The 17,944-nt window shown below is 24.5% G+C and overlaps 1 protein-coding gene, 1 long non-coding RNA gene and 1 other non-coding gene across 3 annotated transcripts in view; 2 read left to right on the top strand and 1 right to left on the bottom strand.

The window, feature by feature from the left end:
- The window catches only part of LOC108001145 (uncharacterized protein PF3D7_1120600-like), a 74,252-nt gene that overhangs the window by 2,416 nt on the left and 53,892 nt on the right, over positions 1-17,944 (top strand). The gene's annotated exons all lie outside the window — the stretch shown is intronic.
- Trnat-cgu (transfer RNA threonine (anticodon CGU)) lies at positions 5,625-5,696 on the top strand. The gene has a single exon. It is a non-coding gene; the product is annotated as a tRNA-Thr (tRNA).
- On the bottom strand, positions 7,009-16,577 carry LOC133666854 (uncharacterized). The gene is made up of 2 exons (XR_009831609.1): positions 15,754-16,577; positions 7,009-7,312 (listed from the first exon to the last, which is right to left on the bottom strand). It is a non-coding gene; the product is annotated as an uncharacterized LOC133666854 (long non-coding RNA).

Raw genomic sequence — 17,944 nt, 5'->3', positions numbered from 1 at the left:
AAATTTATTATTTTACCATATACTCGATTCATCGTATGACCTCAACAGTAATAGATTGATACTGATATTTCTGATTCGTCAGCCATGTTTTTTATGTAACGTTACGCGCACACTACGCGTGACGTCAGCTTATATTCTCAATGTTGTCAGTTAGCATCGGTAGACATGAAATTCTTGTAGAGAAAGCATGATTGAGCGTAGTCCCAGATAATTATGCAAGGTCACTGTCCTAAGAAACAAAGAAAAAAAATTGTGCATTTCGTTGAATACATGAAGATATTATTGATTCACAACAAATTATTACGATTAAAGTCACGAGAAAACATTGTGATGTATTAATTAATTCAGGATACACGATTTTTTTTTACGTAACATTGACAAACGATATCAGAGTATATAATAGGTTTGTTAACATCAACGACTCAGAAATTTTACAGAGCATAATTGAGCGTAATAGCAAGATTCGATGACAAAAAAAACTACTAACATAAATATAAAAAAATACGACATATAAATATAAGAACTGATTAACAATATTTTTATTGTTTTGTAAAATTATTTTTTTCATTTTGTTTTTTTCTATCTATTTTCCTATTAAAAAAATCTTTAATAGAAATATTTTCAAATTTTTGTTAGATTTTTTATTTCTATATAGAATGCATATTACGCTGCTAGTACGATATGTTAGAGTAAAGCAGCACGTTTTTTACGTAACGCTACGCGTAACGCTGAGGCGTGACGTCAGCATACTCGGCGTCGCGCCAGCCACCAACGACGATGAACGCCGGACGCGGAATTCTTGTGAAGAAAGCACCGCCGAGAGAAGCCGAGTGTAGCCGAACGGAACGACATGGCATAGTTGCACAAGGTGGCAACGCTGCAAGCGTCTGCTAGGTTCAAGGGTACGAAGTGGAGGTTGCTCGCTCGTCCCATCGCCCGACACGACCAGGAGCTTGTCCTGAGAAACAGTTGGGCGCATGTCCGTTTTCAACCAACGGGAAACTTCTCGAAAGATGCGCGCAAAAAATTCATACGTCATTTACTATATAGTTTATATTCGAAGAAATTCCTCCTTCAACTGAAATGTGAAGGAAGTTAAATGCTCTTAGCGTCTGACATATACGTCATGCTAGCGACTATTCGTCGGGAATTTAAAAGTGACTCGGCTATTCAGAAACATCATCTTCTCAATTTATTCTTGTCTGCTTTAAATTCCCGTTTTCCTGTTTTTAAAACGTGGTTAGGTTTTTAACCTTATAAATTTTATAAAGAAATATTTGATATTTTTTCAGTATATATATATATATTTATTTATTTATTGAAAATTAATCAATTACAACCAAAAATAAGATGCTATATCTTTTATAATATAGTAAAATACATAAAAAATATTATTGATTACAATATAAAATAAAAATAAAAGAATTAATACAAAAAGTTTTCAAAGACGAAAACGTAAAATAAAAATACATACATTGTATGTAAAATTATTTGCATTATTTATTTATATACATTGTATGTAAAGTAGAACACGCAATGAAAAAAATAAAGAAAATTTATATATAAAAAAAATATTTTATAAATTATATAGATAAATATTTTATAAAATAACATAGAAAAAGATTTATTATAGTAATAAATAAAAAATAAAAATAATATTTGAGAAATAATTTATAAAAATATATTTTTATATATATTTTTATCAAATTAAACTTGTGTTATCAAATTAAACTTGAAGCACCAGAAGAATCATAGAATGAATAATTAGTAATATTTGGAAATGAATTTTAGAAATGAATACCAACAAATAATATGTAAGACATTCCAATTAATTCACCAATAATTTATTTAATTACAATTTTCAAATTACTTTTGAAATATGCATATAAATTGTATATATCATAATTAAGTTTTTTAGTAAAATCATTAAATAACCATACAAGAAGATCGCGGTTAGTAACGAGGCTATTTTATCGCGCAATAGCTGTGATCTTCTTCGAGGCATAGAATCCGCTGGCAAGGATCCCAGCAATGAATAAAAACAGAAAGTAGAGAGTCATCGAGTCGACTGCGTCCTGCTGCTGGTTGACCTCGGCCCTGGCGTCGAGATCGACGGGAAACGGATTTACAACTCTGACACTCATATTTCACGCTGATACATACATATATGTTCTTTTAGTAGGACTTATAGAAGCAAAGTCATTGTTATGTCTGTCATAAAAATGAGAGCAAAAGAGACGGTGAGACGGCTTCGAATTGAACTTCGATTTATGTGTAATATATTTTTGGATAGCAATTATGATTAAGAGATGGAAGAAGCAGAATAAATATTTAATATTATTAAGATACTCTAATCATATTAGTTAATGCTAATTTTAATTATTGTTTATTTCATAATTATTAGTTCAATTTGATAATATAATTTACGAATATATATTTAATATATATTTTGGATGAATTTACAATTAAAAGGACACAAATTTTAATTATCCTTTTAAAGTTATGTGACTTCATTTATTACATATTATATTATCCATCAATAATACTAATTATAATTTTTTATTAATATAAACATAAATAATATCAATAAGAGCATAATAATAATGAATTTTTTATAAATATTTAAGATCATTCTTTATAATTTAATAATTAGGTCAAAAGAATTTTAAAAATATTATTTGAATTTTTAATAATCATTTGTAGGAAGATTGATTATTCATTCTTTGCATTTTTTATTTTAAATTCTATTTTAACAAAGTTAATGAAAACACTAAAGAAATAATTATTCGAGACGATTCAATAAAACAATATTTAAAAATTCTCAATCTTTGAACATTTGATTTTAAATAAATATAAAAATATAAAAATAAAAATAATTTTATAAAAAAAATAATTTATATATTAACTTAACAAATAATATAAGAAATATAATAGAAGTATAATAGAAATAAAATTTTATATAATGTAATGGATTTTTATTTTTTATATATTGTAAATTTAAAAAAATTTTTTTAAAAGTTAAAAAAAATTCTGTATATGAAAAATTCCTTTAGAACAGAATTCCATTATAATATTAAATTGATGATTTTAATTCATATATAAATCCAGATCTATACTAGATCTTTTTATAGATATTAAATTTTTATAGATATAAAAATTTCGAAAAACGTCTCACTAAATAAAAATTCGCTTGGCTTCAAGGAAAAACATTTTACAATAAAGTTTTTTTTTAAACATTTTACATAGTAACAGTCTTTATCTTAAATCATGCAAAAAGCCATTTTCTTTATGTTTTTTTTATTTACATTCATAAAAATAAAGTTGCAATCTCTATTTCATCTTTATCATCTATTTATAATACCAAATTTTCATCATATAGAACTTTTCTCTTGTCTGCATTCTACAGAAGAACTGGGAAAATGTAAAAATCTCGAGACTCATGTAGAAAAATCGCGTTCTTTGTCCGCGATTCATATTATACATTGCGCATTCACTGGATAACATCTGCTTAATCGCACAATGGACCCACGGGTACGTTCCGTTGGGTTCTTTATTATAACGTCTCAAAGAGTAGGACGAAAAAGGGCCTGAAAAGGGTCTCCCTATCGAAATCTTTAAGACGGTTTCCTAACATCTGCCCTCCATTGCTTATACATATATTTAGGCAGAGAAAAAGGAGTTTGCACGTGTCCTTTCAGGAAGGGATCTCTCTTGATGGTGTTCATTGTGATCGACGCGCAAAACGGGAAGTGACAATTGACATCTGTCTTGCGTTATGCAGGATTTCTGGGTCGAACTATTTTTGAAACAGCATTATGATAGTCCTTCGAACATGCATGCCCGTCTGGCATAAAGATGTTTCCTTACCGATTCAGGGTACGTTAAATAGAAATAGATAATGTATTCGACCCGTTTTCCATGACGTGCGATCATGTGTTATTGGATTGTGCGTGCATGCGTTTCAAAATGCTTTTTTTTTTCTATTTCGAAAGGAGAAGTTTCTGATATCAGGAATCAGCAAAATATCGAGAACAGTGAAGTGCAATTGTTTTATTATTTCTAAATTTCAAAGAAAAATTCTTGAAATAATTGTATAAATGAAAAATCAATGGAAAAATAATGTATAAATATAAACATATTTTTTCTAAATAATATGCATTAAATAATATAAGAATATTAAAGAATATTAAATAATGTAAAAATGTATATATTAATATTATATTATTTTTATTTTTAGAATTTTTCAATATAAGTTCAAGTTTAATTATAGCTTTCTAGTCTTGCTTATATTATTACTTCATTTATATACATATATATATATATATATATAAAATCAGATATCTTAATTTTAATAAATATATTTTAATTTTAATGAAAAATTTGCTTAATTTTTAATTTTTTGCTTAATAATTGCTTCAATAAGATTATAGAAATGAAATATTTCCAAATGGAAATATTCCAAATATATAATGTATCCAATAAAACAAAAAGTAAATATAAATATTGCATAATTAAATATAGTAGTATAATTACAACATATAAAACAGTATGTATATAAATATTTTCTTTTATCAGGCGGTGAACGTGTTAACGAATAGAAACATAAGTTTGAGTAGTTTGAGTGTAATTGAAACGAACATAATTTCACTGATTTCATTATCATGAGACGCAATACGCGTTATTTTTGTTCAGAAGCTACGTTAATCTCGTAGAACCGGTGCCGATGACTTTTAATCGCGTGTTTCACAGCCGCCAAATTACGCTTGTTATTTTAGAAACATTGCACTCGTTTGATTTCAGTAATTAATGTGTACGTTGATATTGCTATGATGTGCAATTATACATTACGTAATTTGTTACATCATTCTGGCGATATTTTATTTGTTCTGTATACTCGTAATACATTATACACATAGATATTAGTTAATGCTTATGCGACTGAATATTGTGCACATTTCACGTTGATAAGTTTTGTTCATATAAAACGACATAGTTTTGATCGGTCAATTAATTAGTAAGTACAGAAATTAATTTTCATTATACAAGGAGCATTAAAATAAATTGCATTTCACAATGCATATTTGGTGATGATTCAATACATAACCAGTTATCTAAATCAATTTCTTTGTTATTTCATCAAATACACATATCTTTATGTATTTTTTAACGCTGAATTTCAATCTACAATCAAATTGTTTCTATCACTCCTATTTTTTATATGATTTTATGTTATTTGATTTCTTATTATTTAATTGAACTATTATTGAATTTATGTTTATTTTATTAATAATAAAATTCAATTTATACATGATATTTATATCACAAATTGAATTGATTTGAATTGTATTATAATATTAATTTTTATAATGATACTTTCTTTCTATTATATATATAATTTATTATTATATATATATTTATTATATATATATATGATATATAAAAATTTCCAATGCATAAAATAAGAAATAATGACAAGTAGCTATGACTAATTTTAATAGGTCAGAATGTAAAAATTTTTATATTAATTTTTATATATATTTACAATTTTATTAAAATATAAATTATGATATTAATACCAGAAAGTTCATTCCTAATGAGTTCTGCGAGAAAAGAGAAAAACATCGGCCTCTTTAGCTCAGTGGCAGAGCACTGGTCTCGTAAACCAGGGGTCGTGAGTTCAAACCTCACAGGAGGCAAATTTTTTTTTTCAATATGATTTAATTCTTTTAATTTAATCATATCTTTCAAAAAATGTATAAAAATTAGAAGAAAATTATTAAATTCCATATTTTTAAAGAAGATACATTAAAATTATTAAATATATTGATTATTTTAATATTTAATTATAAAATATATATGATATATAATATATATAAATCATATTGAATGAATATAAAAAAAATAATTAATTATATATGATTATAATCTATTGGAAATTTACAATAGTTAAAAATGTTTAAATTAATTAGAATATTACTAGAATTTAGAATAAATTTTTAGAATAAATTAATAAATAGAATATATAATCATAAAATCATTATTATTATAAAGAATAATATTCCTTCTTTGATTTTTCTATCAATTATTCTGTATGTATATTTCATTTTATATTTTATTTTTTACTATAATCGAGTATATTTTCGTCATTTAAAAAATTTTTTAAAATTTAAATTAAATGATAACTGATAACATATTTTAATTATGAATCTAAAGAAATAATAAAACAAACAAGTTAAATAAAGTATGTTTATTTAATCAAATCAATAATCTATTCTGATTATCAAATCAAATTTCTCTAAATTGTTCTATTCATATGAATTAATGAAAAAATTATTGGAAGTCTAAAAAGAGATTGAACGCAGTAAGTTAATTATAAGAAATCGGCCTGGAAACAATGATTTGGAATTCAGTTTGCGTTTCGGAAGCTGCGAATGCGTCCCACGTAGAACGAAGCTGCGCATTCTCGATATTCAGGAGTTACACCAGCCAGGAGAGCTCGTACTGTTTCCGTAAAATGTCTGTAAAGTGGGGAACCAGAGGTCGCTCATGTATACATATACTTTGATACTCATTGTCAGAGGAGGGAGTTAGGATCGTGACGTGCAGGGTTAGAAGGAGACGTTTTTCTTCCCGTTTTCATGAGGAACACCGATGAGTCATGAGGCAAGCAAACAGAATGTTAATTCTCAATGTTAGACTCTTGCGAAGGATCTAGTTCCTTAATGAAACCTCAACCGTTCGAAAAAACATAAAAACCGTGATATAACGTCGCGAGTACTTTCAACCGCGACCACGTCGATTCTTGGCTTCTTACATCATCGCTTTCGTTTTCTACTCGCATCAGATGGAATCGTAAAGTGTTTAAATGATGTTTTTGCGAAAAATGAACGTCTAAATGAGCAATCATTTGGTCAGTTATTTTTTTTTATACTTTATGAACATAACGATTATTTTTTTGGAAGAATGATTTTAAGATATGCATAGTAATATTAAGGATTAAAAGTCAAATTTAATTTTAATATTGTCTTTATTTAAAAATTACATTACATAGAATTTTTATGAATATTAATTAATTTTTTTTTCTAAAAAATATTTAAAATTTTTATTCAATTTGTTTTTCTATAGCAAAATGATTATTCTTATTACATATATAAATGAATGATGAATACTTATTTTTATTTTGATTTTACGAATATATTCGCTAGAAATTCACCATATGTAGTTACGGCACTGGTATATTCAAACCGGTTTTACTCGATCACGAGACTTTAGGCGATCATTTGCGATGTGGGCGAGGTAATGGTCCGTTCAGCTGAAAAACAAAATTTCTTACAATAAATTCACATAAAATGAAAACTAAAATCTTTTAATTAAAATTATCAATGTGTTGCAAATTTTCAATCCTATTTTCTTGAAGATTAAGAAATTGCATTTTGCATCTATATGCTATTGAATTATAATTTAATTACAAACGTTAATTATATTCTGAAAATATGTAATTAAATTCCTTAAAAAACAATAACTTTTAATTTTTTTTATATATTATTTAAAATATAATTTTTACTGTTATCACTTTTAAGTTTTGCATAAAAAAAAATATTCAAATTCTTCTTCACCAACGAACGGATGTCGCGACGTTCAAGCATTGAGGATGCGAAAAATTGTGAAATTGCTTATCGTGACTTCGCTAGGGCCACGTAATTTTTCACTAACTTCCGCTGACGGAAAAAGCTGAAATTATGCCGACTACGTAGGGATACGTAGACACGTTTAAACGGATAGATATATACAGGTACATACAGTGGCGCGTCAAAGCGTGAGGGGCATACGATTCGCTTGCTCGCTCGCTCACTTGTTCGCGGACGAGCGGTTACTCGCGTTGCGGGTATTCGCCGCGCATTCTCGCCGCTAGTATTCTAGTATTCTGTGCCGTGCTCAGGGCACCCTCGGAACTACGAGACTACGTGACCGGCATTGCCAGCGACGCTCTTTCGAGAAAGGCGCCTTCCAATCCACGAATTGCAAAATATTCCACAATTACGGAACTCGCCCTGCGACTTACGTGTTGCATTTCTATAGTACGCGACCAATCGCCATCGATACGATCAAATGTTTCTTACAGAGTTGAATAGAATAGACATCTTTGATTTTTTTTAAAGATTTTTTGCAAAATATATAAGAAAACAGATTGTAATAATATTTACTTAATCTTGTAAAAGGATAAGATTTTTTATTAAATTTTACAAATCGTAAATGATCTCTTTCGATTTCTTTATTATTATTTCTTTATTTATAATTAAAGTCTTTTTTTAAATAATTTATATAAATATGTCTCTAAACAATTGAAATTCAAATAATTTAAAGTTAGTTAGAAGTTATTTAATTTTTTATTTATGATTTTATATTTTATTATTAAATATTTGAATATATGCTTGTGTATATAGATTTTTAAGTATACATATAAATAATAATTCGTCAGAAAATACATTCAATCATCGATGATACGTTGATGATGATAGTTTGATAGATATGAAATTTTTATATTCATTAATTACTAATTAAATTAAAGATAAAAAATATTAATAATTAAAATAATATATAAAATGATATCATATTCTCTTAACAAATGATTCAATTAATAAATAGATTTGTTAATATATAAATTAGTTTGTTATATAATTGTGTAATTATTATTACAAATATTTTGTAATATTTAAATATTATTAATTATTATGTTGTTTTTCTATTTTTTTTACAATTCGGAAATATTTTTAAGTTATAATCTTATATAATGTTTTTCTATTACCGATTTGAGTTTTATTATGTGTTATCTGAATGATTGTTGAAAACTATGGTTTGAATGTTATAAAATTCACTCATTAACTATATTTGTCACGCTTTCTAAATAAATATTATTGGATATTTATTATTTTTTATTTATTAATTTAACACTTATGATAGAAAAAAATATTATGATAGAAAGAACAATGAACATACAAATTAATATTTTAACGATTATAAGAAATTATAAGAGTTACAAGAATAATAAAAATAGTTTTTTAATATTTTTTTCAATTATTTTAAAATAGTTGTACATCATAAATCATATTTGTTGATAATTTTTATATAATACTAATAAATTATAATATTTTGTAAATTATTTTCAATTGAATATCTTCAAATTATTCCATGCATTTATGAAATGCCCAATCTCAAAAAACCATTATTTTAAGCATGAAGTTATCATTCAAATTTCTAAAAGATGCTTGCCGTTTGATGGCCCAGATTCATAAACTTTATTCAAGAGGGAAATTAAACAAGTCTTACTCCAGCGAATCGAATCCCGTTACTGCGTATAATTCCGTAACGGTTCGAGACTGAACGGGTAATTGCAAGTGAATAACGCCAGAAGCGTGCACTTGAACGCATATATCCAAAACCGTTCTAAAAATATATGTAAAAAAGGAACAAATGTGGAAAAAAATAATTTTAAAAAACGAAGAATAAAGAAAGGAATAAAAAAAATATGTTTATCACACAACCAATTAGATGAGATTGTAACTACGTCACGTGCTCATGTACAAAAGACAACATCTCAGCTTCTTTCTTTTCGCATGCGCGCGCATGGTGTGTATCGCAATACGCACGATAAACCGCTTATCTCAGTGACTACGACATAACGTTGTTCCATAAGACGCGGGGTGACGGAATCGGAGGGACTTATCGGTATCGACACGCGAGGGCAACGTGACTTTCTAGCCGCGATCGATACAAAAGTTTCGTTTACGTGTTGCACATTGAAATCGTTTTCCGCTTTTTCTTCGTTGATTCGTAATTGCGCCATCGTCGCACACCGATCACACCTGCGCAGATCTTATACGCGCTTCTTGTTAAACATATATAGAGATACACAAAAATACATGTTGATATTTTATAATATATTTAAAATCAATCAGTCTTTCATTCTTCTCGCATTCACACAATTCATTTCACACTGTAAAAAACGAAAAAATGTAGAATGTAATAAAGTATATGATATCTAATCAATTTAACAACGAATTTGCAAAATTGAAAGAGGAATCGGTTATTGATGTCATTCAATTGTTACTGAATTAACTTAATTTTTAATTATAATAATATCAAGGATTATAATAAAACTATTTAAATTCTGTTTTAAAATTCGGATTATATTTATAATATATTTTTGTTCATAAAAATAAATTTTACAGATGTTTAAGGAAATGCAGCACTGTTGTCAGAAAAGACCCAAAATTAGATCGAATGTTTCCGTTCTGCTCTAAATATTATTTTCTGCATAGTGCCGACGTTTTACGATGGCTTCCAGCATGCTTGATGACGTTCGAATATTTACTGAATTCATTAAATTAAACATATTTTTTAATATTTTAAAATTGTTAAATTTATTTTTAAAATTCATTTTACAAATTAGTTTTTTTTACATTATTATGAATAGATATGAAGATGAAATTATGGTAAGAGTATTAAATAAAATGCATTTATTCATTAATAATGCATATTAGGATTGATACATATGAAGTGTCGTTCTCTGGAATTTCAATTTGATAGGTCAATATCATTCATTAAACTTTGGCCTATCGTTGATTATTATAAACCACACTTAACACACTAAGTAAATACATATATTGAATTTTAACAAAATTTATAATAGAAATGTTAGAATTTTATCATCAATCATTATGAATATTTATGAAATTTATCAAATATATTTTTATAAAGAGGAAGAAAATCAATATGAATGATCACGTGAAATATAGCAAATATTTATAAATTTAAAATTAATAAAATTAAAAAAATGTGAGTAGATATAATTTTGTTATGATTATATTATAAAATCATATTTGCATTAATCGAGATTTTGTGCTTTAATATGTTAGAAAATATTTGTTAAAATTGTTGGTGCCATATTTTTATAATTAATTAAAGTATAATTAAAGTATAATATTTTTATAATATAATTGCAAGATAATATTACATGATCTTTAACATTAAATATAATATATAATTTTGAATCAATTTTTCTCTATACATTGAAGATAAAAAACATGAGATATCAATGCAAAGGAATTGATATTTAAAAATTATTTTTTTAATAATATTTAAGATAAATGTTATAAAAAAAATAATAAATGGATAAATTTTTACAGAACAAATTTTTACTTAAATACTTAGTTAAATACTTGCAAGTATTTATTCGTTTCATTTATTTTATTCGTTTAGTAATATGGATAAATATAGATAAAAAAAAATTTAATATTAGTATTAATATTAGTACTTAAATGTGACTCGTTAAATAAAATATTTAATATATTATATAATATATTATATATATATATTTAATATATAAATTCACATGATCTTGGTATTTCTCCGTTTTTAAAAAATGAAATTATATATATTTATTGTGGTTAAATATAATCTTACATTTATTAATCTTTTATTTTATCTAGTAATTTACTAAGTCCTAAAAATTTATCATTATTACTCGAATCACTTATTATATTTTCATTTTTTTAATATTGTGTTGATATTGTTAAAAAAATAATTAAATTATTAAAAATTATTAAAAATATTGTTAAAAAAGTTTCGATGAATTCTCAGATTTTGAAAATATCATTTTATTAATAATTTTAAAATAAAAAAGATAAATAACTTTGTTTTATAATAATTTTTAATTTTATAATATTTATTATCAAATTCATTTAAAAAATAATGTTTTTTTTACATTTTCTTATTATTTATAAATAATAACGTATAATAATATTATTACAATATTATTTATATTTTATAATAAGAATTAAATAAATCTAAATTTTGTATTAATTAAACAAAAAAATATAAATTTTGTTTTTATCTAAAACTGAGAAAAAATACATGTGAAACGTTTTTTTAATTTTTTTTACACTTTTCACGAATAAATTTACACTACACGTTCATATCATATAAAAAGAAAATTTAAAACTTATTCTTTATGATCACCGATAAAAATATAATGTAAAAATATAGATTTTTACACTCCAATTAATTGAATAAAATTTATAACAACGAACAAAATTTGTTAAACGATTAAACAATTGCAGTGTAATTTCTATAATATTCAACTTCATGCTCTTGTTCAGGCATCCAATAATCTGTATATCCAAGGCTATACATAACCGTACAACGAGTCAATAATCGTATATCATTGACACTAAACATAAATCATAGATAAACTTCGGAAATTTCCTACAACAGTATGTCCATTATCTCTTTGAAGAAGAAAAGAATATTATCAGATACTTATAATAACGACATATTGCTAGGTCATTCCTCTTCATTTTATACGTCGATCTTGTGCATTTCATTTTTTCATTATTCTGAAAATCAACAGATACTTTTATATTTTATATTTCAATACGATTCTCTTTATATCCATTGACAAATAGAATAAATATAGAAAACAAAAAGAAAGATGTATATTCAAAAGTTGAAGATCACTCGTTTCAAATATAAATTATTAATTTTATAATTATTAACTGCAAACGTACAATGAATTGATATATAACAAGTCACAGATTAAAAAAGATTTACCAATAAAGGAATTTTGGTATATGAAAATAAAACTATCTCGCTATATTTGTTTTATTTCATTTATTACAGAATTGCTTATAATTTAATAAATAGTCTCAGCCGATATTTTTATGTAGCAAATCTTATTAATTTGTTTTTTATCATTAGATTCTCCAAAGATGTCTCAGGAATATATTTTTCAAGCTCGTTCATAAATTTTTATATTTCATTCATCTGCATTTGGATGCAAATTAAGATGAACGATGATTCTAGAATCTCGAACATAACATAAATATTCATCTGCCAGAGCAAAAGTTATACTTTTACGTAATCATTCATTGGTTTGTTTCATCCTTGCCTTGTCGTTCTATAATTCTAGAAATGCTACTGTCACGTGTGTATACAAATACGAACTTTTTCCCCTGTAATAACAGTTGTTAAAACCAGTGCTTCTGAAGCGGAGAAACCATCGCGTCACGATTATTTTCCCTTTCGAACAAAACGAGTTTCGTATTTGTTTCAGGGAAATGTTAAAGATAATTTGAAAATTTGATTCTGTAAAATATTTTATGGAATTATTTATGTGTTATTTCTGTGATTTTTGTTTCATAATTTGTTCGTTAGTAAATTTATAAAGTTTGTAATATATGTTTGAAAAATATAGTCGTGCATTATGATAAGTTATATACATTTTAAATTTTACAGTAAAGCAGTATTGTTCCTTGAAAAATAGTGAATTGGTGAATTTATATTTTATAAATAATTTTGATTTCTTTTATATTTTTTATTTATGTCAAATATACTATTATATTTAACGATAAGAAATAATGAATATGTCTTTATTTCTTACATAGATGAATTATATTTATTATAATTATAACATTACAAAAATATATTAACATCGATATAAAAGAAAAATCAAATAATTTTCACTTTATATATTTATTAATATTTATTAAAAATATGTATAAATTTCAGAAAATTCTATTTAAAAGAAAAAATTTCATCACATTAAAATCAACATTTTTATTTTATATTAAAAACCATTAAATTGAATTGAAATTTAAAAAACACATATTCATAATATTAACAATTTCACAATTTTTCATTAATTCGGGTATTAAAAAGAATCTGAAATTTTGTAACTTTCCTTTCCGCGATATTTTTTAATAGATCGGTGTTATAACGAATCGGTTTCATCAATATCAACTTTTTTTTTAAATTATTTTTTCATCGATCCATGAAGTGTCATCGTGACTTTATCAATCTTATGATAATTACAGTGACGTGTATATCGTCCGACAAAAAGCAATATTGATAAAATCCTATCGCGTAATTTCTCAAGACTCGAGTAAATCGATTTTTCAGAACTCGCGCAAAATGCATCGAAGAAATGTCAGCGATCGATGACTGAAGGCAGCTGTGATTTGAAATGATAAAATCTTGTCTGATGTAATCTTTTTTTTTTCCATTTAATCTAACTTTCTCGCAGCTGTTCCTTTCGTCAATTATTGTTTTCTGTGTCAATAGTCAAATATCAAAAATTTTGAAAAAAAATGGAACGATCTAAGATACGATTATTAATTTTTCTACTTAATTTTGTATGATATGTAAGTAAACACGAAGTTATATAGATAGTTTACATTAATGCATTGTATTGTGCAGCTCTTATATCGTGTTTTATTATTCATAGACAATTGTCTGTAAATTTAAACGAGTCTTAAAAAAAGATAACAGTCTTTGAAAAATATTAATAATAATCTTGAATAATTTATATTCATTCATAAAACAAACTATTTATGTAATATGTATTATAAAATTTTTACGCAAAAATTATAATTTAGTGGGAATAATATTTTCATATTTTTTAAAATAATATAACATTGAAATCTGTTCAAATATTTTTAGAAATAATCCGTTTTTATGTAGATTTTGAAATATTACAATATTGAGAATAATTTGAATTATTTTCGAAATAAAGAAAGAGTTTAGGATTCGAAAAAATGAAATATGGAAATTATTCTTATAATGATGTTTTTTTTAAATGATAAAATGAATAAAATTTAGATTATTTTTTTTCTTTTTAATCAAAGAATTGAAATTAGAAAAATAAAAATAATACGATTTTTAAATATAAATAAGAAAATTGTTCTTATAATCAGTTTTTTTTAAGATGTTAAAGTGTTGAGGTTATCCTTATTTTTTTATTAATAAACCTGCCCTTTTTTTATTGCATCTCTTGTACAAAAGAGATATAACATAATCTAACGTAATGATCTTGAAATAATCTTAATTAAAAATACTTCAACGATACACTCTTGTATCGTTTTCTTTATATTTTTTTTTTAAATATAAAAACTTTTTTACTGTGCATATCAATATTTTTTTATTATCTTAAGTTTAATTTTATACTATATATTTATACTATTAATTTTATACTATAGTTTAATACGTCGTTTTCAAATTAATAAAACGATAATGTTAATTAAATCGAAAAATCGGGAGATCATAATAGGGTTATATAAGTACATAGGGGATGATAAAAATACCTATTAACTAGAATAATTCTAGTAAATTCTTAAATTACTATATTTGTTCCTTTAGAAAATTTATTTTAAACGTTTGTTCATATTCAAGGCCATTTTGTCGTGACGTATGTGAAATCGATAAACTTGTCTAGAAGTATATAATAAGAATTAATGGAACGTAATGGAAAGAGAATGTAGTTTCATTTAAAAGACAATGATTAAATCTTAATGATTTAATCTTAAACAAATTAAATTCAGAAAAATATTTTATAATAATATTAATAATGTTTTTATATAATATTATTTTAAAATAGTTTTCAAAAAATAGATCATGTTACATATATCAGATGTTCACTAGTATAATGGTGTTTTTTTTTCTCGATAATAAAAAAAACTTATCTCAGTACTTCATATTCTTTTATTTACCAAAAAAGAATCATACAAATGTTAAATCTAATATCAAATAAATTCATTCAAAATTTATAAACAAATTCATTTATAACCACTAAAAATAAAATAATATTATATTACCTATTTTAAAAATAATATGGAAAATATTAATCTATTCCATTTCTTCTAATGTCACTTATCATAATTTTTATTTTGATTATTTAATTTTATATATATAGCGTTTTACCTATATCGTCATTAGTCTCGTGATGAATGTAGTCGCTGAAATCCGGTGGCGTCGGGCGTGAAGAAGAAACGTTTAATAGAATTACCATAAAACGTTAGGTTAATAAATATGTATATCTAGACGCGAGACTCGGCTCGTACCAAGCGAGAAATGACGACGTAGGAAGAATGCATAATCGCATCACGTTTTCGCTATTCCACTCGTAACACGTGACTGCACATAGTTTCTTGTACGCGCGACTGCATACACCAAAGATGCATACTACGTGTGCAGCGCGCACGACACGTGTCTTATGTGGAAAAAAAAAAAGGAAGAAAAAAAAGAAAAAGATCCGCTCGTTATACTCGTCCGCTTGATGAGAACGCTTCGAAGGACGTTTAAATCTTACTATTTCTTGCTGACGAATGAGGAATAGTATTTCCTGTTTGGACGTCTAAACGATTAAAACATCTTAATACATCTAAGATTCATGTTTCTTACTGATTTTCATGTAAGAAGTTGATAAAAAAGGATCAGATTGAATTTTAAGTTTGCTTGAATTTTAATTTAATTTTTGAATATTTATAATTATATTATTATTACATAATTATTTATATTATTTGGTATCATAAATACTTGAATCTGACAGATATATAATATTTACTTCATTGTTTCCATATATTTTATTGTTTTCCATATATTTAAATTTTATTTATATAAAAAATTTTTGTGCCATCTTTTCTCAAATTATGTTCTTTTGATACAAAATTGAAATTTCTAATGGTAAAAATTTAGACAAAAAAAGAATTAAATAAAAGGATAAAGAATGGTTATACGCCTAATACTTTCGCCTAATAATAATTATATTTCATTGAATGCAAATATAACATAAATAATTAATTAAAAATTTTTCATTAAAATTTATACGAGAAAAATTTCAAATTTTAAATTTGATAAGATGTAAACTTAAAAATGCAGAAATTTTTAATAAAAAAAATTCTAATTAATTAATTTTCAATATTGCATTTTCGATATAAGAAAAGTATCAGGAGCTGTATAAAGTTAATGACATGATTTCTTTTTATCTATGACATCACGAATATCTCCTTATATATTCTATATTCCTATTAACAAATCGAAGCTTCCGACATCTATCCACAAGATGGCGCCACCGATACTAAATTCTTATTTCTTTTATTTATATTTATATTTAAAATGTATTTCGTCAACAATTTAAGAAAAAGAACAAACGCAGTGACAATTTTATGATGTTTGAAAATATTTGCTTAAGAGATATCATAAAGCAATCGTAAAGCAACTGTATGCAAATATTCTGAAGTGAAAAATATTGAAAAATCTTGAAACTAGGAGTAAAAAATATAAAGATATAAAAAATATATCACTAAAGTTTATAATTTTCATTTTTTTGTTAAATTAAATTTTTATATTTAAAACTTTTGGCACACAGCTAAAAAAAAATTTATATTTATAAAAAAAATAAAATAAATTTAATTGATTATTCAGATATTCTTCAATCATTATTATTATATAAAATATAATTTTATATTTTCTTATAAGAATAAATAGAAATAAGTAGTTTAACAATGTAAATGAATATATACTAGATAATATTAAACAAGATAAGAATACTTAAAAATATACATATTATATGTATATTTATGTTTATTATGTTTATTATATGTATATATGTTGATTTATGATTTACATGATTCACATACTCATTTTTGTTGATTATAAAAACTTGGAAAACAAATATTTAAAAAATAAATGTTCGAAAAATTTACATTCTTATAAATGAATAACTTTTTGAAATTTAAAGATCTTATTAATTATCTTATATTATTAATTTATCATGTTATCATATCATATCTCTGTAATAAATGGTATCTTTGCTTTTGTAACAGCATGATACTTATATTCGATACTATTATGAGTATAATTATGTAATTATTTAATTTTATTCATCTCTTCATCGCATCACCTGCTTATATATGTTAAAAAAATATACTAGTTTTAATTAACAATATTAATATCTAAATTTTATATAAATAAAAGAAATAAGTATATATCTCTCATGAAAGAGAAAGTATATTATATGTAATATTACAATAGATATATGAATAACAAAAATAAAAATTTATCAATTTATTATGTATTCAATAATATATTCAATAAAAAAGTCTAAAATAAT

Source organism: Apis cerana, linkage group LG10, assembly GCF_029169275.1.
Source record: "Apis cerana isolate GH-2021 linkage group LG10, AcerK_1.0, whole genome shotgun sequence".
In the NCBI taxonomy this organism is placed as follows: domain Eukaryota; kingdom Metazoa; phylum Arthropoda; class Insecta; order Hymenoptera; family Apidae; genus Apis; species Apis cerana.
Note: the sequence above shows the minus strand (reverse complement) of the source record. Positions and strands in the feature narration are given on the sequence as shown.